General features: G+C 40.9%; 1 protein-coding gene across 6 annotated transcripts in view; it reads left to right on the top strand.

The window, feature by feature from the left end:
* Positions 1–27,703, top strand: part of ATXN1 (ataxin 1) — a 362,359-nt gene that overhangs the window by 188,404 nt on the left and 146,252 nt on the right. For 5 of the 6 annotated variants that reach the window (XM_058831292.1, XM_058831293.1, XM_058831295.1 and 2 more), the window contains one exon: positions 19,916–20,037. The gene's annotated coding sequence lies outside the window, so the exon portion shown is untranslated. Of the gene's footprint in view, positions 1–19,812; positions 19,832–19,915; positions 20,038–27,703 lie in introns of those variants that run through there. The other variant, XM_058831297.1, reaches the window with a different exon arrangement.

Here is a 27,703-nt window from a genome sequence, read left to right as displayed (position 1 = left end):
TTTGCTGCTAGCAGTTTAGCTTGAAAATACCAGAGGATATGTGGTAAGTGCAGGAGCTTTACCTTTCCAAGCTTGTGGGATGGGCAGCTTCTGTCTCTGGGCAGGCATGTCATGTCCTCTCCAGTTCCCATCTCTCCTTCCTGTTTAGCTTGAAAAATTCATGATTTTGTGAATTTGCTGTGGCTGGGTGTCCCTGGCAGTGTGTTGCCAAGCTTTGTTGGTTCCTGGTGTAAATAAATGGAGCTAATGATGATCACGAACAAAAATATTCCATTGTTTCTGAGAAGCATCTCGTTCTCTTGTAATCAGTCCATAACTCCAAACCATGAATGTAAGGCACTTCTGCTCAGCATGTGGCATCTGACTAGGAGACAGGCATTGCTCATTTGCGTCCTTGACCCTTGGAGATTTTGCTTTTCCAAGCCCATGACCCTGGTTGTATATACACAGTGCTGTCCCTGACCTGCTGCTAATGGTGCTGAGGTATGTCATGGGCACACGATGCGAAGCAAAGGAAATCAGTGCTTATGGGTTCTTGTGCCTCACAGATATGGGCTGCACCCTTGGTGGCATGTAGAAATATCTCTATTTTCTGTTTCCCATCGTGGTATGAGGGGGGAAAATGCGGGTCTGCAGGTGACCAGTGCTGAGCCCTCCTGCTCGCTACGGCAGGGTGGCTTTCCCTCAGCAGGAGCAAGGCAGTGCTTCCTGCCTCGAGAAAAGCTTAGGTTCACTTTGCGGCTCGTTTTACCCATGTGCAAAATAGATGTGTAATGATACCTGCCTTTGATGTGGAATCCAGTCTTAATTAATTAATTAATTGATGTTCCCTAAATGCCTTGAGATCTGAGAATCACTGTGTATGCTCCAGAACAGCAACAACACTTGGAGGTTCGAGAACCATTTTTGCTCCCATGATGAGGTTTCTCAAAAGAAGAAATTCCAGCTCCTCCTTCACCATCGCCTCTTCCATTTTTTCTGGATGAAGTGATACTGTGCTGTGTATTAATTTTATGGCTTGCTCCTTCTGACTTCTGCCTAAATAAATAAATAAATAAACTGATGTGCTTAATGCAGTCAGCACGTAGGGTGCTTGCCAAAGAATTTCTCAAAGCAGCAGAGCTGGGTTGCCAAATGTCATGTCTTTTATATAAAGCATTCTTCAGGAAGCAAAGTTGCACAGGGGAAAAAAAGGAGAAGAAAATGTTATAAAAACTCTCACTGTTGTAAGAAACATTGTCTTCCCCCACAGGGAGAATGTCTGGGCCATGTCATGGTGGGATCAAGGGATCCTATTTTTATTTCCTCTCAAAGGCCCCTCTCTCATTTCTTTTCTGTACTCCCCCTCCCAAAGAGTAGCTCTTTACTGTGCTGGCTGGGGGAAGTGGATTTCAATTAGCATTCAAAAGCAGGGTTATGTGATGGTCAGTTTACATGTGGATTTTGCCAGTGGATTTTGGGTGGAGAAGAGGTTGTTTAAACAATGTCAGTGTCAGAATATTTATTAGTATAATGTGATTAATGATTGAAGAAAGTCAACAGAAATTTTTAAAATATATTTATTTCAGGGAGTGTGGGGGAGGTAACAAAACTTCAGCATCAAAACAGAAGGCTGTATGTTGTAAATGCATGCAGATCTGTTTTTACTGAGAAAGCTTATATGTACCATTGATATGCTTAGTTGTGTCTGTGTTTAGGAGTGCATTGTGTCAGCTTGGCAAGTGTGAGCTGCAGTGGTTTGACCCTGGGTTTTCCCTGATAGGTGGAGTTTGCCGTGGGATCTGCTGTGTTCAGAGAGGCTCAGCATCAAACCCCTCTTGTACTGCAATCCACAACTTGCTGTGGGCTTGTGGGAGCCAAAGGTGCCCTGGGGGGCGAGGCAGCATCAGCCGAGTTTTTCCAGGGGCAAAGGATGCTATAGGGTGAGTGGGTGACAAGCTGTATTGGGCATTTTGGGGGTCAGCATTGTGTCCCATGGGCTGTAGGCTGGGCATGGATGTCCAGGTAGCTGGGCTGAGCAGGGAGCAGGGTTTTGCAGGGTCCAGTTTCAGGACCCTGTAGGGGTCCCAGACAGCAACTGGCTGCTGCCACTCAGCTCACCCGGCTGCTTTTTGGTAAAGATGTGGGAGGATGAGTTTTGGAAATCATTTTGTGTAGGCTCATAGAATTGCTTCTGCTTATTTATGTACTCACAGTTCCTGTCTCTGGGTGGTTCTTACAACTCCAGAGGCCAGTACTTTTTCCTCCTCTAAATTAAAGCGTTGTTGTGGCAACATGTTGTCTGTAAGTGTGGGCAGGCCCTCCGTTGCTCTCAGTGTTGTGCACTAACTGGTTGACTTTTTAAGCCTGGCGTGGATTAGCAATGTAAATGTGGTCCATTTAATTGGTATCAATAACAGAGAGTTGGAGCTGTACTGAGGTTTACAAAACAGTGTTGAAATTGATTTTCTGAACTTCAGCCCTCTACAGTGTTTTATCTCACAAGAGTATTTAATCTGGTAGCATAATGTGTGATCATTTAGGCAGCAGTGCAGCCTTGCAACTCAATTCTCCCATGTTATAGCTGCAAATGACTGAATGCAAATTTAAACTATATATACTACTGTTTCCATCCGTATCTGTCACAACTCCTTTGAACTTCCGTCAGGGTTACTACATGGCACTGCAGAATAATTAACACAGTATGCATTAGCAGTATGTTCATTTGTCCTATATTTTGTCAGGAACAAATCAGCCCCAATAGTCAGATAAGCAGCAAGGGCTTCTGCTTTTGGATTCTTAGTGCCTAAATTGCAACAATGCAATAAGTAAATGGTAACTTTTTCAGTTAGTGGAGTTAAATAATTATAAAACGTTGTGAAAAAAAAATTCAATCCTCCTTCTTCTTCCTTTTTCCAGAAGGCAAATGGAAATTCTATGTGATGAAAAATCCACATCTCTTGGATACGGTGTCAGTAGGGAAGTCCTCACCACACAGTTAATTGTGACAGGTGCTGGTGTTTCTTCTGAGATGTGCTGTGTCAGAAATAGGGACTCTTTCAATTGTACTTCTTCTTTCTTCTTGTAATTACATAGTTCTGCAGTTCTGCTTCTCTCCCTGGATTGCAAGCACTGAAATTTTCACTGCTTCTGAGTCCTCAGTGTCTTGTGTTGTGTGTTGATCTAACAATGAGGGAAAGAAGACCAACTAATAGGCTAGTTTTACAGCCTATTTACAGGCTCAGATTTTACAGATTCTTTATGAATGCCTTTAAATTTAGAGTGCAAGTGTAACATAATTCTCAGGAGAAAAGCATTCTGAGCAACAATTATTGTATGTGTTTGTATGACTAGTGCAGTAAGAATGTAAATTAATATGGTATGTGTTATATAAGCATAATTTTAGATTAATTTCTGAATTATTAAGTTATATAGTCTTCAGAATACATTAAATGATATTTGCATGAAGAAAGGTGATAGGTAACATGATAGGTAACCCTTCCATTTATACTTAGGCACAGATGGGGTCTGGTGGTGAGAATGGGAAGAGCCTGCATTGGTTGGAGTTATAGTGACCTAAGTTTGCCATGTGCCCTTCCCTCCCATATTCCCTCTAGGTTTTTTTCCTTCTTTCTTTTTCATTGGGGAATTATTTCTCTTCTCTGTATTTTGTTTACATTGTCAATATTTCAGTGTTTGTTCAGGAGAGGTATTTGATTTTGCAGCTGACATTTATTTACAGGGTCACCTTTCAGTCCCTGTGTTGGATTGCCATTCCTTGTGGGCAATATTTCATGAGCAACATAACCTACTGTCTAAGAGATTCTGTAGAAAACTGTCACTTTCTCTGAGTCCCCAATAAAAGGCAGATGGAGGCATACTTTGGGCATTATGTTAACACTTCTGTGGGAGCTTATATTGTTCTTTGAGACATAATAAGCCTCCAAGATCACACCAGGTCAAAGGGTTTCTAGCAATGTGCTACTGTGGCTGAAGCCTGTAGCTCAGTTTGTGTGGCTGAGTTTTGAATGGTCAGCTTTCAGCAACATAACCCAGGGAAGATGTCTCTGCACATGGCAAGGGAAGTTTTGGAATAACTCTTTAAATGTCCCTTCCAACCCAAACCATTCTATGATTTTGTTGATCTTGTGACAAGTTTTTACTGCTATTTTTCTCCAGTGCAGTGATCATCTTTGCATATTCTCAGCAGTTACTCCTTTACTACTAGGAGCAGAGGATACTGTGTCTTTGAATGTTTTGACACTCACTGCTTTAGTTCTTGACTCACGACTTACGTAAGTCTCTTGAGTAGGTTTCAGGTTGCTATTTAGAGGTGATGATATGCTTCTTGTGGAGCAAGCATGGAGGCAAAGAGCTTTAGACAATTGTCTTGCTTTCCTTGTCTTTTTCTCATGATTTTTGTTTTTGTTTTTTTTTTTTTGTTCGTGTGAATAGCCAGGGAATGCAAAAAGGGAGAAAATAGGTTTGTGGAAAATGCATCCTCAAATGCAGATGGAGGTACATAAATATTTATATGCAGATTTTAAATTTTGCTGGTTATCAGAGAGATTAAAAAAAGAACAGAAAAATTAGTAGCCTTCTCTGGGTGAATGGCCCCTTGAATATGAAACGTTGCTGTTAAGGTTCTTAAATGTGAGTACAGAAAATATAAGTTCAGGTATTCAGATTTGATCACTTTACCATTATAGAAATGGGAAGTGGAAAGAGGAAGAGTTGGAAGGAACAAATAATACAGTGACTTGTGGGGAAGCATCAGATATTCAAAAACTGTTACTCTGAGCTTAAATATTTTCAGCTTTTAAAAATCAACTTTCTGCACCAATTTATTTGACTTCTTTTTATAATCTTCACATTTCCCCTCCTTTACTTTTTCTTTACAGCTCTCTAAGCTAGAAAACTAAGTGCAGTGGGGTGGGGGGAGAAAGCAAGAGACAGTGAGCATGATTTATGAGTCTCACATTATCAGGAATGTGGTGGGAGGGAGGGGGGGATAAGATAAATCTGTGAATAATACCATGCAAAGAAGTTCAGAATGTGGAACCACTCCAGGCCGTGAATGATCCTGTGAAATTTCATGCCTTGTTTGTGTATGGCGGTCAGAAAGTTATTTTCTTCTTGTCTCTGAAAGAAAGCTGGCTCCAGACATCCTTGAAATCTTGTGGGATTTGCTGAAAATCATGGGAATTGGTAGCAAAAGTCAGGGTGAATATAACAGTTAACTCTATATAGATGATTATTTTGGCTCTCGGTCATCATACTTCAAACCTTATTTGCATTAAAATACTTGTTGTTAGACTTGTAAAATGTCATTTGAGTCTTCCTAGGATTTCTTGAAATTATCTGCAGGAGAAATGATAGGAGGATGTTCTTCATGAAAATTTTTGAGATCCTTTACACTGTATAAACTCTCTGTGTGTGTGTGTGTACTTATATATGTATTTTCATCAGAAGGATAAAACTTCTCATCGTGAGTATTTTGTTTTGCTCAGTAGCTTTCTTGTCAGATAGGCATGTGGATTTGAGAAAGACTGTGACTTTATCCTGGTATTTTATACCTGTTGTGCACCTGTACAATACTTGTTTGACTTCTGAGTGAAATGCTGTGTGTGGTGGTAGGAGGACATATATTCAGCATTTTAGGGGTTTTGTAACATAAAACCTGAACTTCAGCATCTAGTTTTTTACTGTTTGCTGTGGTGGAGGCATTGCCCTGTGGTACTAGAACAATTTTCAGTTTTTTGATAGTAGTAGTGATCTTTGCTTGCCTTGCTATAAATATGCTGAGTGGGCTTTTGAGGGATGAGATTTACTGCTTACTTTAGCAAGTTCTGCAAACAATATCTGACTTAATAATTTTATTTTTTGCTTGTAATTACATATCCTTCTTTTTTTGGTAATGCCTTCAGAACTCATGATAAATTCTCAGATCATAATTTTAGGAATAATGTGTATCCTGACTGGTCATAACGAGGTTGAAATTCCATCTTGGGCTTCTGGTGTCATCACAGAACTTGGATGAAATTACAGCTTTAATTTATGTACTATGGGGGATACATTATTTATTACTGTGCATTAGAAAATGATTAATCTCTGCTTGTGTTGCAAGGCTACCCTACTGCTCTGAGTCCCCAGGAAGTGCTGAGACATTGTAGAACTTCTTGTGTGGATTACATACGGTTTTATGAAGCTGTCAGAAAGACCATTGCATTATTCAAAAGCTGCTAGAGGTGATGAAAATTTAGGAAGCCACTGTGGGTTTTTTCTTAAGTAGTAGAATTCCTACAAGGCTTTCATTTGCTAAACCTGAGCATTTCCTTACCTTTAGTTGCTTTCAAGTGTTTTGTTTCACATGAAGCCATGATCAGATAACCGGGCTGAGGAGCACTGTGTTTTGGGGGCCCTCGTTCATTAAAGCACTTCAACTGTAGTCAAGCTCTGCTGAAGATAATGGAAATCAATCATGTGCTTCATTGGTCTTCTGAGTCTGTTCATTAATTTCTGGTTCTCTGGTTGTTCATAAAACCAATTTTCTTCCTTTTCCTCCACTTTCCCAAATTGTGTGTGTATGCATGCATATGTGTGTGTCCATGAATAAAGTGAAACTGCAGTGGAGCAACATAAGCTAATGGAAAACTGTCATAAAATTAACCAATTTGTCCATAGTTACTTTCAGTGACTTTAAAAAAATGTTTTAATGTTCTTATAATTTTCCATTTTTATGAGCATTTTAAGTACTAGGAAAGTCAGTAATCAAGTTCTGATATGTAATAATCAGTACTGTGTAACTCGCTGTAATGTCCACAGGTATGAGTTTGAGTCACAGCATTCCTTCACAGCTAGTTTTCATTGGAGTTCAGCCTTTATGCATTAGCTGAGAATTTGTCTGGTTTTGTTTTCTAGCCTGTGGACATGTGTTTGTACAGACCTAGTAGCAGCCACTACACCATACAGCTGTTACCAAGTAACATAACTAATCTGCCACTTCATGAAAAGAATTTGGTATCTGGGGGAGGTGATTGGAATTTTGCATTTGCAGTGCTGTGCCCTGGTTTGGAGGGGAGAAAAAAAAAAACCCAGCAAAACAAACAAACAAACAACAAAATCTAACACAGTATACCCACTCCCTTCTAAAAAAAAACCCAGAAAACCCAAAACCCCTCAGCAAACCCAACCCCCAAAGATTTGTAAGAATTCTAATTAATAAGCCCTGGCAAATTGTCTTCAAAGTACTCAGCACTATTAGATCTAAAAAAAAAGAATTAGATATTTTCAAATAGATACAAATACCTTAAGAAAAAAAGTCACTGATTTAAATTAAGTGAATGCTTTATATTAGTACAAAAGTATTATAAAAAATTAAATACTCCCACTTTCTAAGATGGCATTTTTATCTTTTAAGGCTTTGATGACATGTATAAACCACTCAGGTTTCAGCCTTGTGGGTTATATTGTCACCAGAAGCTCTGACTAATGATACAGTAAAGTCTTACAAATGACAGTTGGGTATAGTATGACTCTAAATTACCTTTTTTTGATTGTTTTATTATTGTCATATGCTAAAAAAAAAGAAGAAAAAAAGAAAAAAAAAGAGAACAGAGAAAGCTGCAGTGCCTACTGATTAATTGAACCTAGTAGGGAAGTGTTACCCTCAGTTTAATTAGGGTGGCCATTTTATAAATTGTAGATGTGGAATCTAAAACCCAGTGACAAAGCTGATAATCCTTGAGGTGTAAGAATCTTGAAGCTGGTGTAGGGAAAGACGTGCGAAACATGCCAGCAGCTCTACCCCACGCAAAATTAAAATGATTGTCATTTTTGCAGGGAACACCATGGGAATCAGAATTAGAGACATCCACCCCTCTTCAGTTTGAAAGCTGAAGAGATGGCTGCAGTTTCTGCGCAGAGTTTCAGCCTGCTAGAGCTGTATAAATAGATCTCTGGTGCCGTGCAGATCTGTGTGGGACCAATCGCTTCTTCCTTTCTACATCACGAGGAGATGCAGAGATCAGTCCTCTGCAGCTACCTGTGTCATGCCAGTCATACTGACCACCAGCTGGGACTTCTGAGGGTGGAAAGGATTGCTCAGATGATGTTCTCCACTCTGAAGGAGTAAGGAATGAAGTTTACGTAGATGTAGGCTGATCTTTTAAAACCTCATTTGGATTTTAAATGGGACATGGCATTTGTGCTAGCTTTCTGAATGAGTTGCAGCCTTGGGCGAATCCAGTATCATGTGAATCAAGATAGTGTATCACATCAACAGAGAGGAAACCAGCTGTTTAGCATTGGGCGAGTTTTAATTGTGCTATGATAGATTCATGAGACTTGAAATAAATACAGCAGCATGAATTTTATACGTACACTGTAATTTCTTGCTTTTCTGCCTTCTAGGTCAAGATAAATATTATTGCCAGTTTTGTGTAGGGAGGGGCTTTAAGTGTGTTAAGAGAGGTAGAAAGGAGGACCAAAGTAAAAGCTGAAGGGTAGATTTCTCAAGGTTCTTAAGCTACCTGTCGTTCCTGGTGGTCATAGGGCAAATTCTGTTCAGCCATCACAGTCAAAAAGAGTTGGGTCCTTCTCCTGCAAGCCAAAGGTGACAGACACCCTGGCTGTATGGTTCTGCATGTATGTGAAGGACTGAATCCTCACATAGAGGACCATAAAAGCACACAACCAAATTAAAGAAGCTAGACAAGAAAGAGTGACAGTGGGTTTTAACATGGGATTGAGGTCCATTAACTTCTTGGCACAAAAGTCCAACTCTGGGATATGAATCTTCAGGTCGAATTGTTACACATCTAGGAAAGTGTGCAGTCACTCCTTCCTCTGCAAGTGCTTCCCTCTCATCTGCCTGCAGATGCAGACTGGAAAGACATGGCTCTGATCGCTCTGGTGAATGTGTTAGAGCCAGTCCAAGCTTTGTTCTTCAACGTGTGGGCTATTTTATTGCCCGAGTTTTCATTTAAGATCAATAAAGGTTGGGTAGTCTGGTTGTGCTGTGCTGGCACTCGGGGCTGGGTTGTGCCTGCCTTGGTGCACTGCGGGAGCTTGCCGAGTTGTATAATTGCACGTTTACTGTCATACCACGAATGACTGATGGCATAATTTGTATTTTCAAAATACATAAGCAGCTCAGTCTAATCAGGTGGTGTGGTAAATATTTCCAGGAGATAAAAACAAAGTATTAGGGCAGGGAACAGAGTTACAAACTTTCTTTAATGAGCTGCATATTGTTTGATCGTGGTTTTTTCATATACATGAGCTTCTACATGCCAAATTCTAGTAATCACTGGCAGCTGCTTCACAGTCCTAGAGAAATAATACTGTAAATACTGGAAACAGTAAAAATGAGTGGATGTGTCAGTTTGCCTTTCAGACTCCTGTGACTAACAGGTGATTAGTACAAATAGCAGAAGGCCCTTTTATCTTTCATCTTGCTTCTGGAAATAAAAAGAAAGGGAAAGGTGTGGGACAGAGGGAACAAATTCAGCTCCTCCAGACAGTTAACAGTGGCACTGCTGACTGGCGTGGATTACAGTTCTGGCTGGGTAGCTGTTTAACTTGTAAATCTGAGTAGTTCTGCTCACTTCTGGAGCCCCTAAAGTAAAGCACATAAATGTTTTGGGACCTGAAAGAGCCTCCTTGGCTTATTCTGGAGAGTTGGCTGCAAAATCTTGTGATGTAGGAAAACTCCCAAATCGTAAGTCTTTTCCCACTTCTAATGAGTGGCTCATAATGTCAATAGGATGTGAAGTGGAGGGATTCCATTTCTATTTGTTTATGCCTACCAATCTTCAGTGCTTGGAAAACATGCAAAAAATGAGAATATCACGGTTTTGTGTGCTGATCAGCTGCTGTTATTTTTCAAAGGCACAAATTTTAAATAGCAGATGCTAATTTAAGTAACTTTTTAACATATGTGGAAAGCACTCCTGAAAAAATACTGAAGTTAGAGTGAAGGATTTTTTTTTAATGTAACATTTTTTCTCCAATACGAATGTGTCCGTGTTTGGTGACCATCACACTCACTGGGACTTGGGAGAACGGGGAGCAGTTCACTCTTTCACAATGAAGAACAGTTTGTTTTTAATAATAATGGGAAGATCCCGGTAATAATTGGGAAAAGGCTGAGGAAAGTAGTGCATTCACAGGTGGATGAAATATTTCTGTAGAGTTCAGATGTCTTTCTGAAAATACTACACAGCAAATTTCAGAGATTGATGCTACTCACTTTCATGAAATGGAAGATTTTTTTCCCACTCTGGGGAGGATTCTAACCTCAAATTTTGTGCCCTGTCATATGATTATCATAAGCCTAAAGGACCATAATTGTCCTTGCTGACTTCCAAAATCTCTTTATTTTTTTTTTTTTAGCCTTAAATTGATTAATCTAGTGTATATTGCATTAAAATATGTACCCATATGTTGAGGTATATGTATTTTAGCATAGAAGAAGAGTCAGGGGACTAGTACAAGGAGGGGTGTGTTTGTAGCTTTTGAAACTTATTTTAAAGCAATTATGTAATCATCATGGTCTTTTTTTTTATTTTTTTCTTAGTAATATACCAGCTACTGAAAGTGTGTTGTTGTCTATTTCAGCCTATTTGAAAGAAAGCGGCACAGTTGATTTCCTTGCAAATGTCACTCATCCTTCAGAAACTGGCTGAAGGGCTGCTTTCATTTTCTCCAGGATAGTGGTGACAGGAAGGTTATGTGGTGGTGTAGTTACTAGCTGTAGACACCAAAGAGAAAATCTAGGTGTAAATTCAAGGAATTGTTGGAAAAGACAGTATAAGGTTAAATTGACACAGGCTGGTGCTAGAAAATGAAACTGTTGAGTGCTAGCTTTGTCATGACAGATATATGCAGGTTGAAAGTAGTTTTGTCCTAGGTATGAATAAATGCTGGAGAAAAAACTGCACTACAGCCCACATTAGTACGCTTGTATGTATGTAAAGAGGTACAATACCCAAAATAAATAAGGTTGTAAATAATTTTTCTGGTTACAAACTCTGCTCACCAAAATTAATAAGACATACGTAGCCATATGCAACATTGTGAATGTTCCATAAACTTAGCTGTGTTTCTAATGACCTTTGTCTTATATTATGAATAACGGAAAGGAAAAATAGTCTGTTTTGATCCTCCAGGGGAAAAACCCTTTTGGTTTATCTCACCTCTCAAAAACCCCAGACATCTACTTGTCCTCTGTCATTTGAAGCAGATTTAAATCTGTTATCTGTACTTTTTCCTGTCTTGCATAGGAACAAAATGTTGTCCTACTTTCTGTAATTGGAATTTAGTAAATCACAAATAAGTTACAGTAGTAAACTGAATGTCTTAAAGAAATGGAACAGAGGACAGATTACAATTTAATTTCCCAGAAGATAGACATAATATTATTCATAAGCAGAATGCAGTTCATATTAAGTACAAGTAAAGCTGTGTTTCAAACCAGCCTAAGTAAAATAAACTTCCCTTGGCAAGTCAATGCTTTATTTTGTAACTGATGAATGTTACAGAACTGGCACTGCAATTCTAACATCAGATCCATTGGTTTACCTTTCTTGCCAGTTCAACATCATTTTTCTCAGGCCAAGATGAGTATTTTAGTTTGTTTTCCTTGTGGTGTACACTATCTTCGTATATCCCTGAGTCTCTCCAGTAAGGTTGGAGTCCACTGGCCAGGTCCAGCTAAATTTAACAGGCAGGCTGAGCTCTGAGCAGTTTTGTGGAACAAGGATTTGGGCACAGAACAACGACAGAAATGGGTGACCTTTCTGAAGGAAAGGCTCACCTGTGTTATCACAGATATAAGAGCATGATGGGGTGAGCCATTGCTCAGGGTTAGCTTTGCTCAGAGCATGCATCTCACTGTGCATGGGGTCATGGAGAGACAAAGCCACAGGGAACCAGCCTTCACAGACATCACTGCATATGGGACTGCTTGGTCTTTTAACGAGGGAGAATATCCCGCGTCCTTTTAATACTCCCACGCTTTATTGGTAAATGTTGGATTTTAAGTTTTCAGTTTACTCTAAACTAACAGCACCTTCAGTCATTTCACATATTCTGTATGAGTCAAATGGAGCCCGGGACAAATGGACAAGGTGATGTGACCAGGGCTGTGTGACAGATGGAACGTGGTGCTGGGAGATTGGAGCCCCACCTACTTTTTCTGTCCTGTGCAAAGAGTCACCAGTGAATGCAGTTTAAATGCAGACATCACTTATTAAAGGTCCCAAACTTTCTCAGACAGCTCTAGAAAATGCAGGACAAAGAGTTAGGCCCAAAGCTGTGCTGTTAAAATTTAACCATATTAGAAACTATGTCCCTGGCTGTTTTAAGACATAGGAACAATTACCTTTGCAGGAAACTAACACAGATCCACAATGCTTTGGAGGGAAAGGACAGTGTGGTAGCAGTTGTGACAGGGCCCAGCTTCCCCTACTGACTTTGCCTTTTTCATTCATGAAAATGGACAGTGATGGTGAAGTTGAGACTGTGGATTTTACACACACTTCCTCTGTGCTTGGGCTTCCTGCCTGCAGTTTTGTCTCCTGTGTGGAAGGCATGTGAAGGAAGAAGGAAGCTTTCAAGAGGGATTTGAGTACTAGGATAGCATTTCACTTGGCCCAAATCAGCCAGGTCCTCAGCATGATGGTCAATGTCATTCTTGCTCACAAATTTGTTGCCAGGTCCAGAACCATTTAACAAAAATGGAACAAATGGATCAGTGACGTTTAGTTGGCTTCCTGCGCCTGAAATGCAAGGAAGTTTCAATCACAAGGTATTTCTTAGCAGCTTCCAGTGAAACTCTAGAGTGTTATGCTCTTGCTACTGCTAGGGACAAACAGCTTATGAGGAAAGGAAACAAGTATGGGGGATTGTGTTCAGGTGGCTTTTAACCAATGGCCTGAAAACCTCCACAGACCCAGCAGGTACTTCTAAATGGGTGGCAAAATAAAGCTAGGTATCATGTCATTCTTGACATGATTCTGACAAAGGCCAGAATTCTTGGCCTTTCATGCACTGAAAAAAGAGGTGATGACTGTCTTATTAATTGAATTAGTTATGATAAGTGTCAGGACTTTGAGGGTCTATTTAATGACATTTTCAAAGAGAACAAAAGATCTACTGTGAGGACAGAATACCAGAGGGCATTTGACATAAGCTCAGATGACAATATATTAAAAAAGCACTGTTGCCTAAAATTTTCTGCTGGCAGTTTTTACAACTGATGCCTATATTTTTATTATTATGCCTAATGTTTATTATCTTTCATGGGATTTAATGGTGGAAAGGTAGTATCTTTTTTGGTCCTTTAATCCAGCTTTGTTTACTTTTCCCCTTCTTTAATGATTTTTATTATTTTAGTGCAAGATGAAGAGAAAATATTCAGTCTGTTTTACTTTTTCCCTTCTGTAACTGTTTTTTTACTATTTTGGTGTAGGACAAAGAGAAAATACTTTAATGAGTGGAAGAGCTCATTGTAAAACTACAGAAATTAGGTTAGTTATTATAGCCGAAACTACTTTGATCTATTCTTTAGATTGTTCACTTCAAGATGCTCTTGCTGCTTGTCAGTTGCTGTTGCAATATTAGAGTAGAATCTAATAATAACATATTTTTATTTGGTGGCATGAAGATGAATGACAGCACAATATTTATGATTATGCCTACATTAAAAAGTAATGTGAACCAACCAGAGAAAGTACCTGTGAAAACTCTGCTGGGCTGCTGAGGTTTGCACCAGACGTGTTTTGGGGTTGCTTTTACTTCCAAGCTGTCTGGTGCTGCTGGCTGCTCACTCTGGGGAACATGATGCTTCTAGTTAATTCCTGCCAAGAGGGATTTGTCCATGTGCTGCAGGACCACCCCACAGTACAACTGAAAGCCCAGGCAGGATGGATTATCTGGAGACTTGCTTCAAAAGCTGCATGCTTGATCTAACAAAAGCAGAAGGTTGCTTTGCCCTGTAGGGATGTAGTGGGATGAAGGCATGGAAAGAAAGGTGTATTTCAGTGATCTGATTATGTATAGCTGTGCCAGTTAGTGAAACAGGTTTTATATTTTTTCTTTCTTTTTGTTCTTTCTTCCCTTTTCTTTGTAATTATTACTGCAAGGGGAAGGTTGATGTGAGTAGGCTCCTGAGAAGGAAGGCTGTTTTGAGAAGTTAGAAAGAAGAAATCTTCTCCTGAAAGGATTGTATCATCTTTAAGGAGTTTATATAATGCCAAGTGCACATTAGATGCTTAACCAGCAATGACCCGTGTACAGTGGCTGGTACTTGACCTGCTGATGTGAGCACGTGCTCACGTGGGGACAGTCCTTGTAACCTTCAGTCACAGAGGGTGCTCTCAACTGAGGCTCTTAGCCATCCTAAGACACTGGCTGGGCATCCTTTATTTAAAGGTCTACAGCCTCTTTTTTGTGTGTGTCCTGCGGCAGGTAAGGGGATGTGTAATGTCATATTATTGCTGGCATGACTTGGAAGAATACATGATGTTATCTGAGACAGTGGGTGTGAGAGCCAGTCTGGCAGATGTGACAGACCTGCTTTCTGGATCTGACAGCTGGCAGCCCAGGGAGCATACAACCAAACCTGGTATTTGCTGAAATACTCCTGTTGAGGCTTGTGCTGAAGGAAAGCAAGTAGAATTAGAGGTGACAGAAGTAAGAGTACAGTGTTTCAGGTTTGTTTTTTTTACAAAAGAAAAGTTTGGAAGTAGACTTACAGAAAAGCTTTGTCTTTCTCAGTTTCCTGTCTCTTCTTGATTAAAAGAGTAAGTTTGACTGCAAAAATACTAACCAGTCTTTGTAGCCAACCAACTCAATGAATCTAGGCAGAGGACAACATTTCTTCCGCTGCCTGGAAGATTTTAGCTGCTGGCATAGTCTGTCCTGCTACTCTCAAAAAGTAAGACCAAACCACAGTGGTGCTGAGCTGGTTGTGGCTTAGTCAAATTTCTGTTCTAAAAACAGCTTATGGTCAGGCCTCCAAAGTTTCCTGCAACAAAGGTCATCACAGGTTTCTTCTGAAGTGTCCTGAATGTGTCCTGTACTCTCTGTCACTGGAGGTACATGGTTGTATAAGGAATGTTGATTGTTCAGATTTTTCTATATAGCAGCAAGCAACTAGATCCCCAAAAAAAACCTCATATGGCTAGAAGGTAGGTGAGATGAGTAAGTAAAGCAGAAGGCAATAGAAAAAAAATACGAGGCCCATCTGTTCCAAACAACATGGAATTTCTATTGTTTTTCTAGAGCCCTTCCTTTGAAGAACCCAGAATATATGTGCACATTGAATATCACACCATATTTCATTTTCTTACCATCTCTTTCTAAACTATATATGCTCTTTAGGAGAGGCACGCCTGCCTGCTGCTTTTTGTGGGCAGCATGCTGAACTTTTACAGGGGGATGTATGTTACTGTTCAGAACAGCTTGGCCAGTGAAAGAGTGGGTGGAGGGTATTCAGCTCTTCATCCACTGGCATTCCTTGTTTTCAGAGGTCGTGAGCCAAGAAAGGCTGTGCCTCTGAGCACAGGCAGTCATATGGCAGGGTTGCTGCCAAGGGATGAAGCCATTGACTTGTGATGCAGTCTGTCCCTCTCAGACCTTCATGCTGGGATAAAGGAGGCACTTAGGGTGCCAGGGAGAGCCTGAGGTCAGCACCTGATGAGTCTGGGGCTTTATGACTTGGAAAGACATGACATGCCTCAGGGTAAGTGGGGGGAGCATGGCTCTGTGTCACCTTGTAATGATAAACAGGTGGCATCAAGGCATGGGGGCACTGAGCGTGGGCTGGTAGTTCTAGTCCAAAAATCGTGCAATAAAGTCACTTCAGCTGTTAAGAAAAGAGGGGAGTTCACGGTGTGTGTGCTTATGAGCAGAAGGCAAGAAAAAGAGTAAATGGCATGTAGGAACATGTGCCTGAGCCTGCCAGACCCTTGGCAGAGGCAAGGGAGAGTGGTAGGTACATTTCTGTGAGATTTGGGGTGAAGAGTTCCTGTCTCCCACGGCAAGAGGTGTGCAGAGGGCCTGGTGTTGTCATTTTTCATCCCTCATAGCTCATTCCAAAATGAGATCATATTTTAGCAATCCACTGTTCTCAACTGGCCTTGGCTCTGTCCTGTCATGTGCAATAGTACTACTTTTGCCCAGGCCCACCCCAGAGCCGCTTGCCCTGGGGATGGCAAAGGAGGCTGGCAGTTCTGTCTGCCCCCCAGGCTTGGAGGTAGGCAAGCCCAAATCCAGAAATAAGAGATGAGTATTTCTCAGAAGCTTGTCTTGGGGCTTCATTTCTCTCTTTACTTGAGTCTTTGTTTCCATTTGCTGTGGTTTTTCATCCATTTTGATCGCAGTCAAGTCATGCTACCATAGCAAACATGCAATTTACCTAGAATGGAAAATCATCTCAGTCCATTCAGCTCCATCGGCCTTTTGAGAGAGGCCCCACTTTGAAATGAAGGAAGACTGGGAGAAAAGAAGTGCCCTACTGCTGGTATTTTATCAGGCTGCTACTCTCTTGGTATTTTATTAAGGTCCCAAGCTGGCAAAGCAAGGGGTAGTGCCTGTCTTAGTTTTCACTGAAAAGCAAAATGTTTCTGCCTTTGAGTACAGAGCAGCACAGCACCTGTTGTGTTCCTGTGGCTTTGAAGCCAGAAGGTAGAAAAACTGATCCTGTAACTTTTGTCCAATCTTGTTGCTTTTGAAGGAAGTACTGTGTTTTGGGGAGACGTGTGCTGATCAACCAACATTTAATTCTTGGGGGTTAGTAGTAGCGTGTGCTGCAGGTGGGATAGTCTGCTGAACAGCCCTGGCTGAATTCGGTGTCGTTGCAGCTGGCAGGGTTAATGCTGTGTGTATGGGAGGAGGAAGGAAGATTTGTACCTCAGACCTGCTTCTGCTGGGAGCTAGAGAAGCGAAGCACTGCCTCATTTATTACACTGGGAAGAGTGAAGGAGCTGACAAAATATTCCTTTAATTTGTTTGAAGCTGCATTCATTTCTCCAGAAGGGGGAGAATGGAGTAGTCAAATGCTGGGAGGAATGTGCCTAATTCAGGACTGTCCTTTTTCCCTGACTTCACAGACACTACAGGAAAAATCAAGATGTTTAAAAAGGGGCAGTCATATCTATTTACATGTTTTGCAAAGTCCAGGATTATCTGGCTGTTGAGTGAGTCTTTGTAAAGTGTGACCCAATAATTCCATTTTTAAGAGTTCGCTGTTGGTTTTGATACTATTTTGGTTACTGAGAAAATATTATATTTTTTGTGGATGGAGGTGCAAGCCATGAGTAGACAGTGACTGCAGGAAGAACACATATTTTTAGACTTTTATCCTCTGATATATAAATTGTTACTTCTGTTTTTTTTTTAAAGGCCGGACTATTTCCTCCATCACAGTTAAATCTATTTTCTTTTGACAAACCCTGATTTGTTGCTCCTGTTTCTGTAAGGATCAGATGGGTAATGGAAGCTGTACAGCAACTTTATGTATGCTACTCGAGATAGTAAAATGCAGGCCTACAATAGGCCTTTTTTCAGCAGCTGTAAAGCTGTTGTGTGAATACAGTGAATCTATTCAGTGTCCCCCACGCTTGCTGGGAGCACCCTGGAGAAGAGAGTTGTACTAGTAAAATGACTGTCCAGCAAAACAGTTTCAGAGGGACAGGCTGATGACTCACTCCTTATTTCGGTTTGCAGGGTCTTTTTCTGGGTATGTGAAGTTTCAGCCTAAGTTAAGAGATCTGTAAATTTCTGTAACTTTCTCCTTGTTTCCAGATTATCCACTAAATCAGCAACACAATCAGTGTTGTGTTCGTTGCATCAGTCCTCTGAGTTGGGGGAATACTCTTATTTTGCTGTAGAGGCTGGGGAAACTGAGGTGGGGGAAAATTTGGGTTAAGTGACAGTGTGCATTAGGAGCCAAAGTCTCATGCTGTAGTTGTACTATAGAAGCTCAAGTGTCATTCAGAGCTATTTTAGCCTTTCAGGAAGTGTCACATAGCATTTGCCCGTAGGTCATGCAAAAAAGCCTGGAGGATAGCTGGGAATCTGTCCATCAAACAGCTTTATTTGACTCTTTAAACAGAGTATTAAAAATGGAAGTACATGAAGTGAGAACAGGAGGATTTTATGCTGATTTTGATCTTTGGCCACCTTGTATTTGAGTTGGGGAAAAAAATGAGAGGCAGAACCTAGTTGATTTGGCAGTGTGACACTCTGTAAGATAATCTCTCTAACACTTTTTCTTAAATTAAGAATGGTTTATAGGTGGCATGAGTCATGGACAGACTGTCCTCATTTCACTTTGAACTTGCAGCCTTCTCTGGATTTGTGTCACAGATTTAGAGGGCTTTGTCCGCTTCCTGCAAGTGGTAGGCTTGGCTCTTGCAGCCTTGACTGGTGTTGAGTGAGAGCAGCTCCTTGAAGAAAGAGGCAGCACCACGTCAGCGTGAATAAGCACGGTGGAGTAGGGGCCCAGGCTAATTTAAGCAGAGTATTTTGTACCAGCAAAGCAGCTTTGGGGAGTGGTGACATAGGCACAGCCTTTGTACAGGTGTCAAAGTCCTCCTTATTTGTGTGTTGTCATCTACTTCAAGTTTTGGGTTGTTTTCCTGCAGGTTATGTGGGGGAATACACTGTGGTGTTAAAAGCTGTACTTTTTGAATTTTTGAACACTTTTGGAAAAGTTGTCTTTTTTGAGGTATATACAGCCACAGAAGACTGTGAATATTGTCTCCATTTCTTAATTAAAAACAAGGGGAAAATTATTCATGCCTGTCCGTTCTAGCCAAGGAAGAGAATCAAAGTGTTCTGGCTTACATGCACACAAGGTCAAATCCTCTCGCTGTCATGTTGTGTAAATTTGTTGGCTTCAGTGAGGGTAGCCACAGGTGTAACCCTGGGAACAGTTTCTTTCAGGCTTTTTACAGAGCAAAAATGGATGTGGTTGTTGGCCCTAAAAATTGCTCGCAGAGAAATAACTGGGATGCTTGTAATCCAGAGAGGCCATGTAAATGCAAGACCACGCTCTCAGAGGGAACGTGAACTCTGCACTGGCTGGCACTGTTTTCCTGCTGACAGAGCCTGGTTTGGAGTCTTACGTACTCCGCTGGCTCTTGGCCAAGCCCTGCTGCAGGTATGGGAGAGGGAGGAGGGTGAAGCAGGGGGTGGTGAGAAACTGTTCTGGTATAGCAGCACTTGCTGAAAATTCAAAACCCTTCAGACCTTTTTTGGTGATGGTGGAGAATGTCAAAATTGATTGTATTAGAGCCCTGCCAGTTACTCTTAACTCATTTGCTTTGTCGCTCCTCCTCCCTTCCTTCCTCTCTCGACAGCTGGGCTGGGTTTTGTAGTGCTAATGCTGCACTGCTTCTCCAGCACGGCTACTACTTCCCCCACGCTGCTACTACAGAAATACTACAGGAGCTCACTGAAGACTGAGGGAAAGGGCTGTATATGTTTTATTAGTAATAATAACAGTGATAGCAATAATAAAACTATGTAGCAGTTTAACACTTTACATAATGATTTTTCTTCTGGTTTGTGTTCTGGGTTTTCTTCCATTTTCACTATCATAAATTTGTGGAGTCTGGTATGTCCTGGATTGTGCTTTAAATTAATACTTTGAAGTTTGTGCTATCTTATGGATTTTTTAAAATACCATGTTTTTGAGCGGTCTAAACCAGTGTTTTATTTTTTTTTTGTTCAGTTGCGTCTTTTTTTTTTTTTTTTTTTTTTAAGTACAGCCCACAGAAGAGCTGCTGCTGGAGGAAGTTACCACACTTGCTTTAGATAATGAAATATACATTCAAAAAAGGTCAGGGATTTCCCCTGAGCCACCCACCAATTGCTTGAAATGACATTTTCATTCTGAGTGTTTCTTTTTTTGTTTTTGTTTAAGATCCTGGAGCACAGGGAAAGAGTTTTAATGCAAAATACCAGAAAAAAAAGTCTGCAACATCTCCTGTGAGAGTGGGAAAAAAGGAGATTAACAATTGCATCTTGAAACACTCATGATTTGAGGTAAGTGATTGGAGGGTCTTGTCATAAGTTACAGTGAGTTTGTAATTAAATTAATTATTATTTACCTCAGAGTGTCATGTTATTGCTGTTGAAGGCAATAAAAACAGGCAGGAGAGGGAGGGAGAGAACTGTAACGGCAAACCCAGAAACAGCAGTAAAAATACGTAATGCACTTATCTTTTTGAAAATGGGCCCCATGAGTTCCAATCCCACAAACAGGCAATCATTCTGACATTTATAAGGGTTAAACCCTGTTTAAATCAATGAGGCTATTCTCCCTGAAAGTTAGGCATGAGCCTAAATATTTCCTAGTTTGGAATCTATATCATATGGGAACTATTGAAGAAAGCTATTGAAGAACATACAACACACAGCCAGAAAAATGCATATACAAATCTCTTACTGTTGGTGATAATGTCATGAGTAATCTGATTTTACAGCATTCTTCAGTGATACTTTTATATGAAATACATAGTTCTCATTTTTATGTTTAAACACCTCATTGAAATACCAAACTTCTTAGCAGAGCCTGTGAATTCTACACCAGCTTTAATAGTACGTCTGACTTAATTGCTTCATCAGTGTGTCTTTGAACAAATGAAGTTAAACGTATAAAGAAAATAATGTCCCCTTTCATAACTAGAGTTGCAAATAGCACTTGGATATTTGAATAGGAACTGAACTAAGAGTTCCCTGATTGAGCCTGAATTGTGTTGTCCAGAGTTATTTTTTTTTTTTAATAAAGACAATGATGAGACACAAGGAAAAGCTCACCTTTTCCCTCTAGTCTTCATTTTTTTTGTTTTCATTTCTCATTAGAAAAGAAGCATACCTGTATCTACTAAGGAGAAGATTCTACAGTTGTAAAACTTTTAACCAATGAAAATGTTGCATAAATGAACACAAAAAAGCACCAGCATCTTTCTTAAATATTTTAAGTTATTTACTCTATTCTGCCCCACAATTGTGCTGAAAGAGACTAAACTGCTGTAAGGAATCTGCAGAATCACAAAGATACATATAACCTAGAAGAAGCAGGGTATATGTTCCCACAAATGTGCAGAGAATCAAAACCTTTTTGCAAGTGGCATTTGCAGACATGTTGCTTACCAGATTTCAGAAGAGAGGAGAGCATAGCCGAACCCCCGTGATTGCTCTGTATTTGCTTTGTAGGAACAGAGCTATTAAGTTTCCTTTGAAATCAACAGGCCCACTGCAGGGAGCTAAATATTTCCTTCCTGGTCAGTAGACAGGAGCCATTGCTTGGGAAATGGTAGTGGTCCTGTAGATATTTGTACTGATTTTTCTGAAAAGGTCAAAAGTTTTTCAAATCAGTGTAGCCAACTCCTTTTTATGTGCAGGTCTTGCACTAGGGACTGTGAGCCCAAACAGGAATACAGGACTCTTTCAGCAGGAGTCTGAGGCAATTTTTGTAGTTGTGAAATGAGGTATTAATGCAAACCTGTTTGAAGGCTGAGGTAGGGAAATGCCTCACTCTCTGGGGCAAGCCCTGTTTCAGGTGTAGGCGACAGTCTTGGCCAAACCTGTGAGAGAGAAGTGCTCTGTTGTGTGATCACCTTCAGCCCACCTCTGCTTTCTGTCCACCCCACTCTCTTGGAGGCAAGCATTCCTTCTTGGTTCTATGAAGCACAAATCAAAATTCTTTTATTGCTACCTTCTTTTCAAGGATGTCAGATCAGGATAGCATACATGGTTTTCCTTTCACAATTGCATTCTTGTTGCTGTCTGAGGAAGTGCACATTGAAGCTCAAGAAAAGGCATTTTGTCGCATCGGTGTGGCCTTTATAATAATTTCATCAGCTTCTGTGTTTCATTCAAAAAATCATTGAGGTTGTTTTTAGCTTTTTTTGCATCGGGGAGTGCAGGAGCCCACTGTCAGAGTATTGCAGGGAATGTCTTTGGTGCCAAAAGATCATTTTAGGATATATTAAATTGTACCGCTATCCTTCTCCTTTCTTATTTTTTTCACCATGTGAAGAAATAATGCCTCCATTTGTGTGCCTGGAGAAAGTCCTGTGGTAAATGCCAAGGAGTTATGTGGGTGCTGAGCTGAGCAGGCAGAGAGGCTGACTCTTTCCTGCTTGGTATTTTTCACTGGAAGTGAACACAGGGGACTGAGCCTGCCCCGATTAAACACACGCTTTTTTTGTTTCGCTCTTCGTTCAGCTGTCAGCATGCCATGTTCAGATGGCAGTGATCAGTCACAAATTGTCCCCTGATCATGCTCCTCAGCTCTCCTGAACCATTAGTTTTGTGGGGCTCTTCAACAAAGATGGCACTGGTTCGATTTCCCCACCCCCTGCCCTGGCTAATGGAAGAAGACTTTGTTTGTTTGTATTTTCCCCTCAAATCAGCTGCATTAGATCCCAAAGCAACTTGTATTAAGTGGAAATGAGGCTTTAATAATACGTGTGCTTGCTAGAGACTTCTTAAGATTTTTTTGTTTTCCCACCCCCTCTATATGTATCTTTTCAATGGGGCACTGCTGTTGTGAATCAGAAGGAAAGCTCACAGGCTGTCAGGCACATAATGGAATTATTCTTTTGTTTCAGTATGTGTGTGTGAGCCTTTGTAAAGAGGAGGTGGTGGGGACAGAGACCTTCACTGCAGGGAGTCAGGAGCTGCAGTGGCACAGTGCAGGGTAGCACTGTGGTGAGACGTGGCCCTGCCAGTGCCACCAGGCCCATTCTGCTCAGCTCTGTTGGGCACTGCCCACCTGGGAGTCACACTGTCACACTGCCTGTCCCAGGAAAGTGGGTGAAGCTTGCACAGCCATTCACAATGCTGCCTGTGAACCACGTGAGGCAAAATATTTGAAAGCTGTAATGTTTCCAGTGCTTTCCCTAAACTTTCAAAAAAGTGATGCAAAGATGAACTGTGCCAATACTGTCCTTCCTCACTGTGAGGCCATTTATTATAAAGAATGTATGGTATAAGTCATTTCAGTATGGAGTACATAAGAGCTTGAACTAAAGCCTTGGATCCTAGCCTACCAGCAGCTTTGCAAAAAGGCAGGATCCAGATCTGAAGTCAGTGGTTCACACAGTTTCTAGCAGAGTGGTTTTAAGTTACTTCATGAAATGGGAGTAGCCAAAAATTTTAAACTGAGGCTTTTAACTTTTTCTCACCCACCATTCTCCTCTGCCTTAGAAGGTTATTGCAAAAGCATAGCAGCTATTTTCTCCTAGCCACTCTGGCCAGGATATACCAACTCAGGGAAAGGAGAAATGCCTCTGTGGTGGTGACTGTTATACAGCTATATGCTTTTTTTTTTCCTGAGTATTTCCTTCTTCTAAGGAGTTAGACCACTCTTCTGGATGGAGGTCTTTGAAATCACAGTGGAGGCTTTGGAAGTAGGACCCTGAAATTTCAAAGACGTCAGGAAATGGTTTACCACCCTGGCATGGAGCAAATCAGGCCACAGTGGCTGGACTCCCACCTCCTGAAAAGTTCTCTTTTGAGATACCATAGCTGAATTGCAGACATGAAAAATTTCAGCATTGTAGGCAAGGAATTCATGAGGCCTAATTTCTTGCTAGATATCTGGTTCTGTGTTTATTATCTCCCTTTTCTTTTGCCCTTGGACACAACATTTTTAGGGCTTTTCAGTCTCTAGCTGTGCATTTGCGAGAGAGGCATCTGGTTATGTGTTACTTTACACATCTGTTACATACGTCAGAGAGTCAAATCCAGCACCCAGAGACTTAATGTGTATTTGCAGTACTCCCTGTGGGACTCTGAGTCCTTAATCCAATGAATTGCTTATGAGGATACAAAAATGCAGACTTTCAGTCTAGTGCATGTATTACTGCAGTTTATTGCATATTTACTGCACATATATACACTACACTCTTCTCTGCATTTGGCAGACAAAATCTGTTGTGGGAAAGATAAGAAGTGCAGGTGAACTGGGAAGTATTTAGGTATGGCAGTTAATTTACTCCCTCCTGAAAACATCCCATCTCTGGCTGCATGAGAAAAAGTTTTCATCATGATTCGAATATCTCTAAAAGGTGCCCCAAGAGTGTTTGTGTATTCAGGCTCATTGAGCTGTGGGGAGAGGCCAAATACCTGAGGCAGCATTGGTAGCTGAGGCAGAGCTCAGGTTTTGCAGTTTTGTCTGGAGAATCTGTACTGTTTTCAGGCTGTATAGGAAGCATGAGTGTCATGGCTTGACCCCAGATGACAACAAAGTACTATGCAGCCACTCACTCCCCATACCCACACAGTACGGGATGGGTAAGAGAATTGGGAAAAAAAGTAGGTAAAACCCATGCAGTGAGATGAGAACAGTTTAAGAATTATATAACAATAGCAACAATAATAACAGTAGTAGTGGTAATGATAATAGTGATGATGATGTAATGAAAAGGGAGGCAACCAGAAGAGAAAGAGAAATAAAACATGATGAAGACAAGTGATCACAGCACAGTTGCTCCCCACCCACTGACCAATACCCAGCCTGTCCCCAAGCAGCCATCAGCCCCTCAGGGATAACTCCCCCAGCTGACAGATTGAGCAGGATGCTCTTTTGCATGGAATATCCCTTTCGCCAATTGGGGCCAGCTGTCCTGGTCATGCTCCCTCCTGCCTTCTTGTGCACCTCCTTGCTGGCAGACCATGGGAAAATGGAAAGTCCTTGATTTAGGATAAGTCCTTGACTACTGAGCAACTATAACATGAGTGTGTTATTAACATTATTCTCATGCTAAATCCAAAACCCACAAAACTTAGAAGCTACTAGGAAGAAAATTAACTCTATCTCAGCTGAAACCAGGATAGTGCATTTGTTTCAGGTTTCTGCTTTGCTTTTCCTCTGATGGCTTGTTCTGCAAGTGCATTAAGTTTGCAGAAAACATGCGGCTTCTTAGATGGTCTTTTTTTATGATCCACGTAGAGCCCAAATGCAGTAGGTGTTATTCCTAAAAATGCTACCTTAGGGCTATTCATTAGTGTGCAATGCATGCCAGTGAGCAGACAGACTTACCTGTTACTTTTTGGGGTTTTCTGTTTGCTGTGGTGGGACTGCCCTCTGTGCTGGCCAGCCTTGGGTACAGCAGTCGACACGAGTGTTGCTGATAAATTTGTGTGCATGTTGTCTCCTCTTTTCTGATCTGTAGTGGAGCAACTGCTCGCTGTCTGAGAAGGCAAATGGTAGCTGTCATAATGGCAGTGTGTGCCAACCCCTGCTTTTGGAGCCCCTGGCTAGGCCACTGTTAAAACCTGTTGGCTGGATGTTAGAGGGAGCTGGGTAACATAGGCATTAGCTCAGGGGAGCTGGGACGGGGGAGATTTTATTGACTCTAAGACAGTGTGAAAATGCAGATTTGGCAGAAGGCACACTTCTGCAAGAGAGAGAGTGCAGAGTGAACATCATGCTTCTGCTGGAGGGCTCAGCAGCTGGAGCCCATGTGGGAGCAGTTTGCTGCCGAGCAGTGGGCTTTTGTGCCCTGATGGAGCTGTGGGTGTGAGGAAAAGGCATCCCAAGGGTTCACCAGCCCTGTGGCCCACTCCCCCTCTGCAGTGGGGAGTCCTTTGGCAGCCCTCTTCTCCCCAACTCTCTGTGGCGTGGCTGCTGTGGGCAGGGTGCTGCAGCTGCTTGTTTGAAATGATAATATTTTATGCTGTTACCGTGGAATACTGCAGTATTTTTTGTAATTGTGGGCTGCAGGCCAGTAATGTACAATAACATTTTGCTCTTCCTGTGCTGTTGCTACTGTAGGCATTCATTCCAATTTGGGCTGCATTTGTAGTACATGGCTGGTTTTGGTTTTCTTTTTTCTTCTTTTTTTCTTTTTTTCTTTTTTTTTTTGGTTTTGTTTCTAGACACTGCTTGTTATCTATTGTGGATATTTTTGGAGTATTCATTTCTACCTGTGTCTGTCCATACAAATGTATCTGAGAAAGCACTTCAGAGAGTTGCAGTCTTTGTTGAACAAGCAATTGTTGTGGCTTTCACAGAATTACATTTTTTTGGAAGTATGAGGCAAGAATGAGATGAAGATTGCTTTTTAAGTTTAAAAACAGTTATGGTTTTAAAAAAATATTTGAGGCACATAGAAAGCAAAGCCTTTCTTTGACTGATGATGGACATAATTAGCACTGAATTCCCTGTCTGCACCAAGCTGTAGGTGACCAAAACCTCTGGGATGGCAGAATCTTGGAGGCAGAACCTGTAATGATTCTCAGCAGTTTTGGTTTTAACTGCTAATTAAAATTGGAAAAAAAAAAAAAAAAAAATATTCAGAGGAAAGTAATCATAATTTGGAAGTGGGTCAGTAGTGTTCATGCCCATGATTGTTTATTAATGTGGTCATGGTCTGGAGATGAAACTTTTGTGAAAGGGAAATTCAACTCCTAGACATCAGAGCTCACAACTAGTCAGCCTGCACGAAGTTTGTTTCTTTCTGGAAGGTAGAGGTTGAGTCCAAAGGAAACGCAGAAGGTATAATGCAAAGGAGACAATTAATTTGGTTTTGGATAAATTTGGAATAAAATACAGTGTGCTATACAGAAAAGATTGCGCTTTTCTCACATGTAATTTTAGTGTCCTATTACTGTGCTGACTCACTAAATGACTTCAGTTTCAGTCTACATTTGGTTTAGATTACTTCAGAGGCCTGCATTTGTATGCTGCTCTGTAAAGTAATTCTCATCTGTAATCCAGATTTTTTCCTTTTGTTCGGCATTTCAACTGACTTGTCTCTTTTCATTTTCCAGGTCTCTGTTTTACTAACATTTGAAACCAATCTCTCTTTGTGCCTGCTTGGGCCCTGCAACTGGCAAAAGTCATTTTTCAGCAACAGATAGAACAAGGAATGAATCATTGCTTTCTGCCTTTCCATTAAATTACCTAAACCACTACTCATAAATATTGCTTTATGTATGGTACAGCAGCATGATTATCTCACTGCATTGATGGAACAGAGCTGGAAGTGAATATAATTTTTCTTCTATTACATCTTTAATGAGCTTCAATTAAAAATAGTGTGTTGGCGTGCCAGAGTAGATGTGTTATTCTCAGAACTTTATTGAAGCCCTTTTGCCTGTTAGATTTGGTTTACATCATGTTGTTCTGAAAACCATGATGGACATGATGTGATTCTCAAAACCGTAAGAATCAAACAACAGAAAACCGGAAAAATCTGCTTTGGTAGGTGAAAGTTCACAGGACAGTAAAATCTGGCGACTGGAAAGATTCAGGTCTGTACTGAATGGAAAGGCTTGCTTTTTGTCTGTCTTTGAGGGTGAATTTTTTAACATATAGTTAAAAAAATAATCACAAAGCAGCAGGTTTCTGCAGAGCTCCAGTTAAGTCCCTGATCACTTGACACCTGTGGCAGCAAGTCTGAGTCACAGATAGCAAAAAGCTGTGAAGCCTAATACTCTCAGTATTCAAAAACACACCTACGTAGGAGTTTAATTTCAAGTACCTCTTTTAGCTCTGGGTTCTCCCCCCACCTCCCCAAACCCAAGAAATTTTAAGAGTCATTCTTAGAATTTTGCAGAGAAAAATTTTCCCAGCACTTGTGGATTTGTGAAGTATTGACATCACTTAGAGATCAGAAAATAGCTCTGTCAGTTTTAGCTTGACGGCATTCCTTTCTCTTCTCCAAAAAACCTGATGAATTACAATGCATGAGTC

This window comes from Poecile atricapillus, chromosome 2 (genome assembly GCF_030490865.1).
Source record: "Poecile atricapillus isolate bPoeAtr1 chromosome 2, bPoeAtr1.hap1, whole genome shotgun sequence".
Classification (NCBI taxonomy): Eukaryota; Metazoa; Chordata; class Aves; order Passeriformes; family Paridae; genus Poecile; species Poecile atricapillus.
Note: the sequence above shows the minus strand (reverse complement) of the source record. Positions and strands in the feature narration are given on the sequence as shown.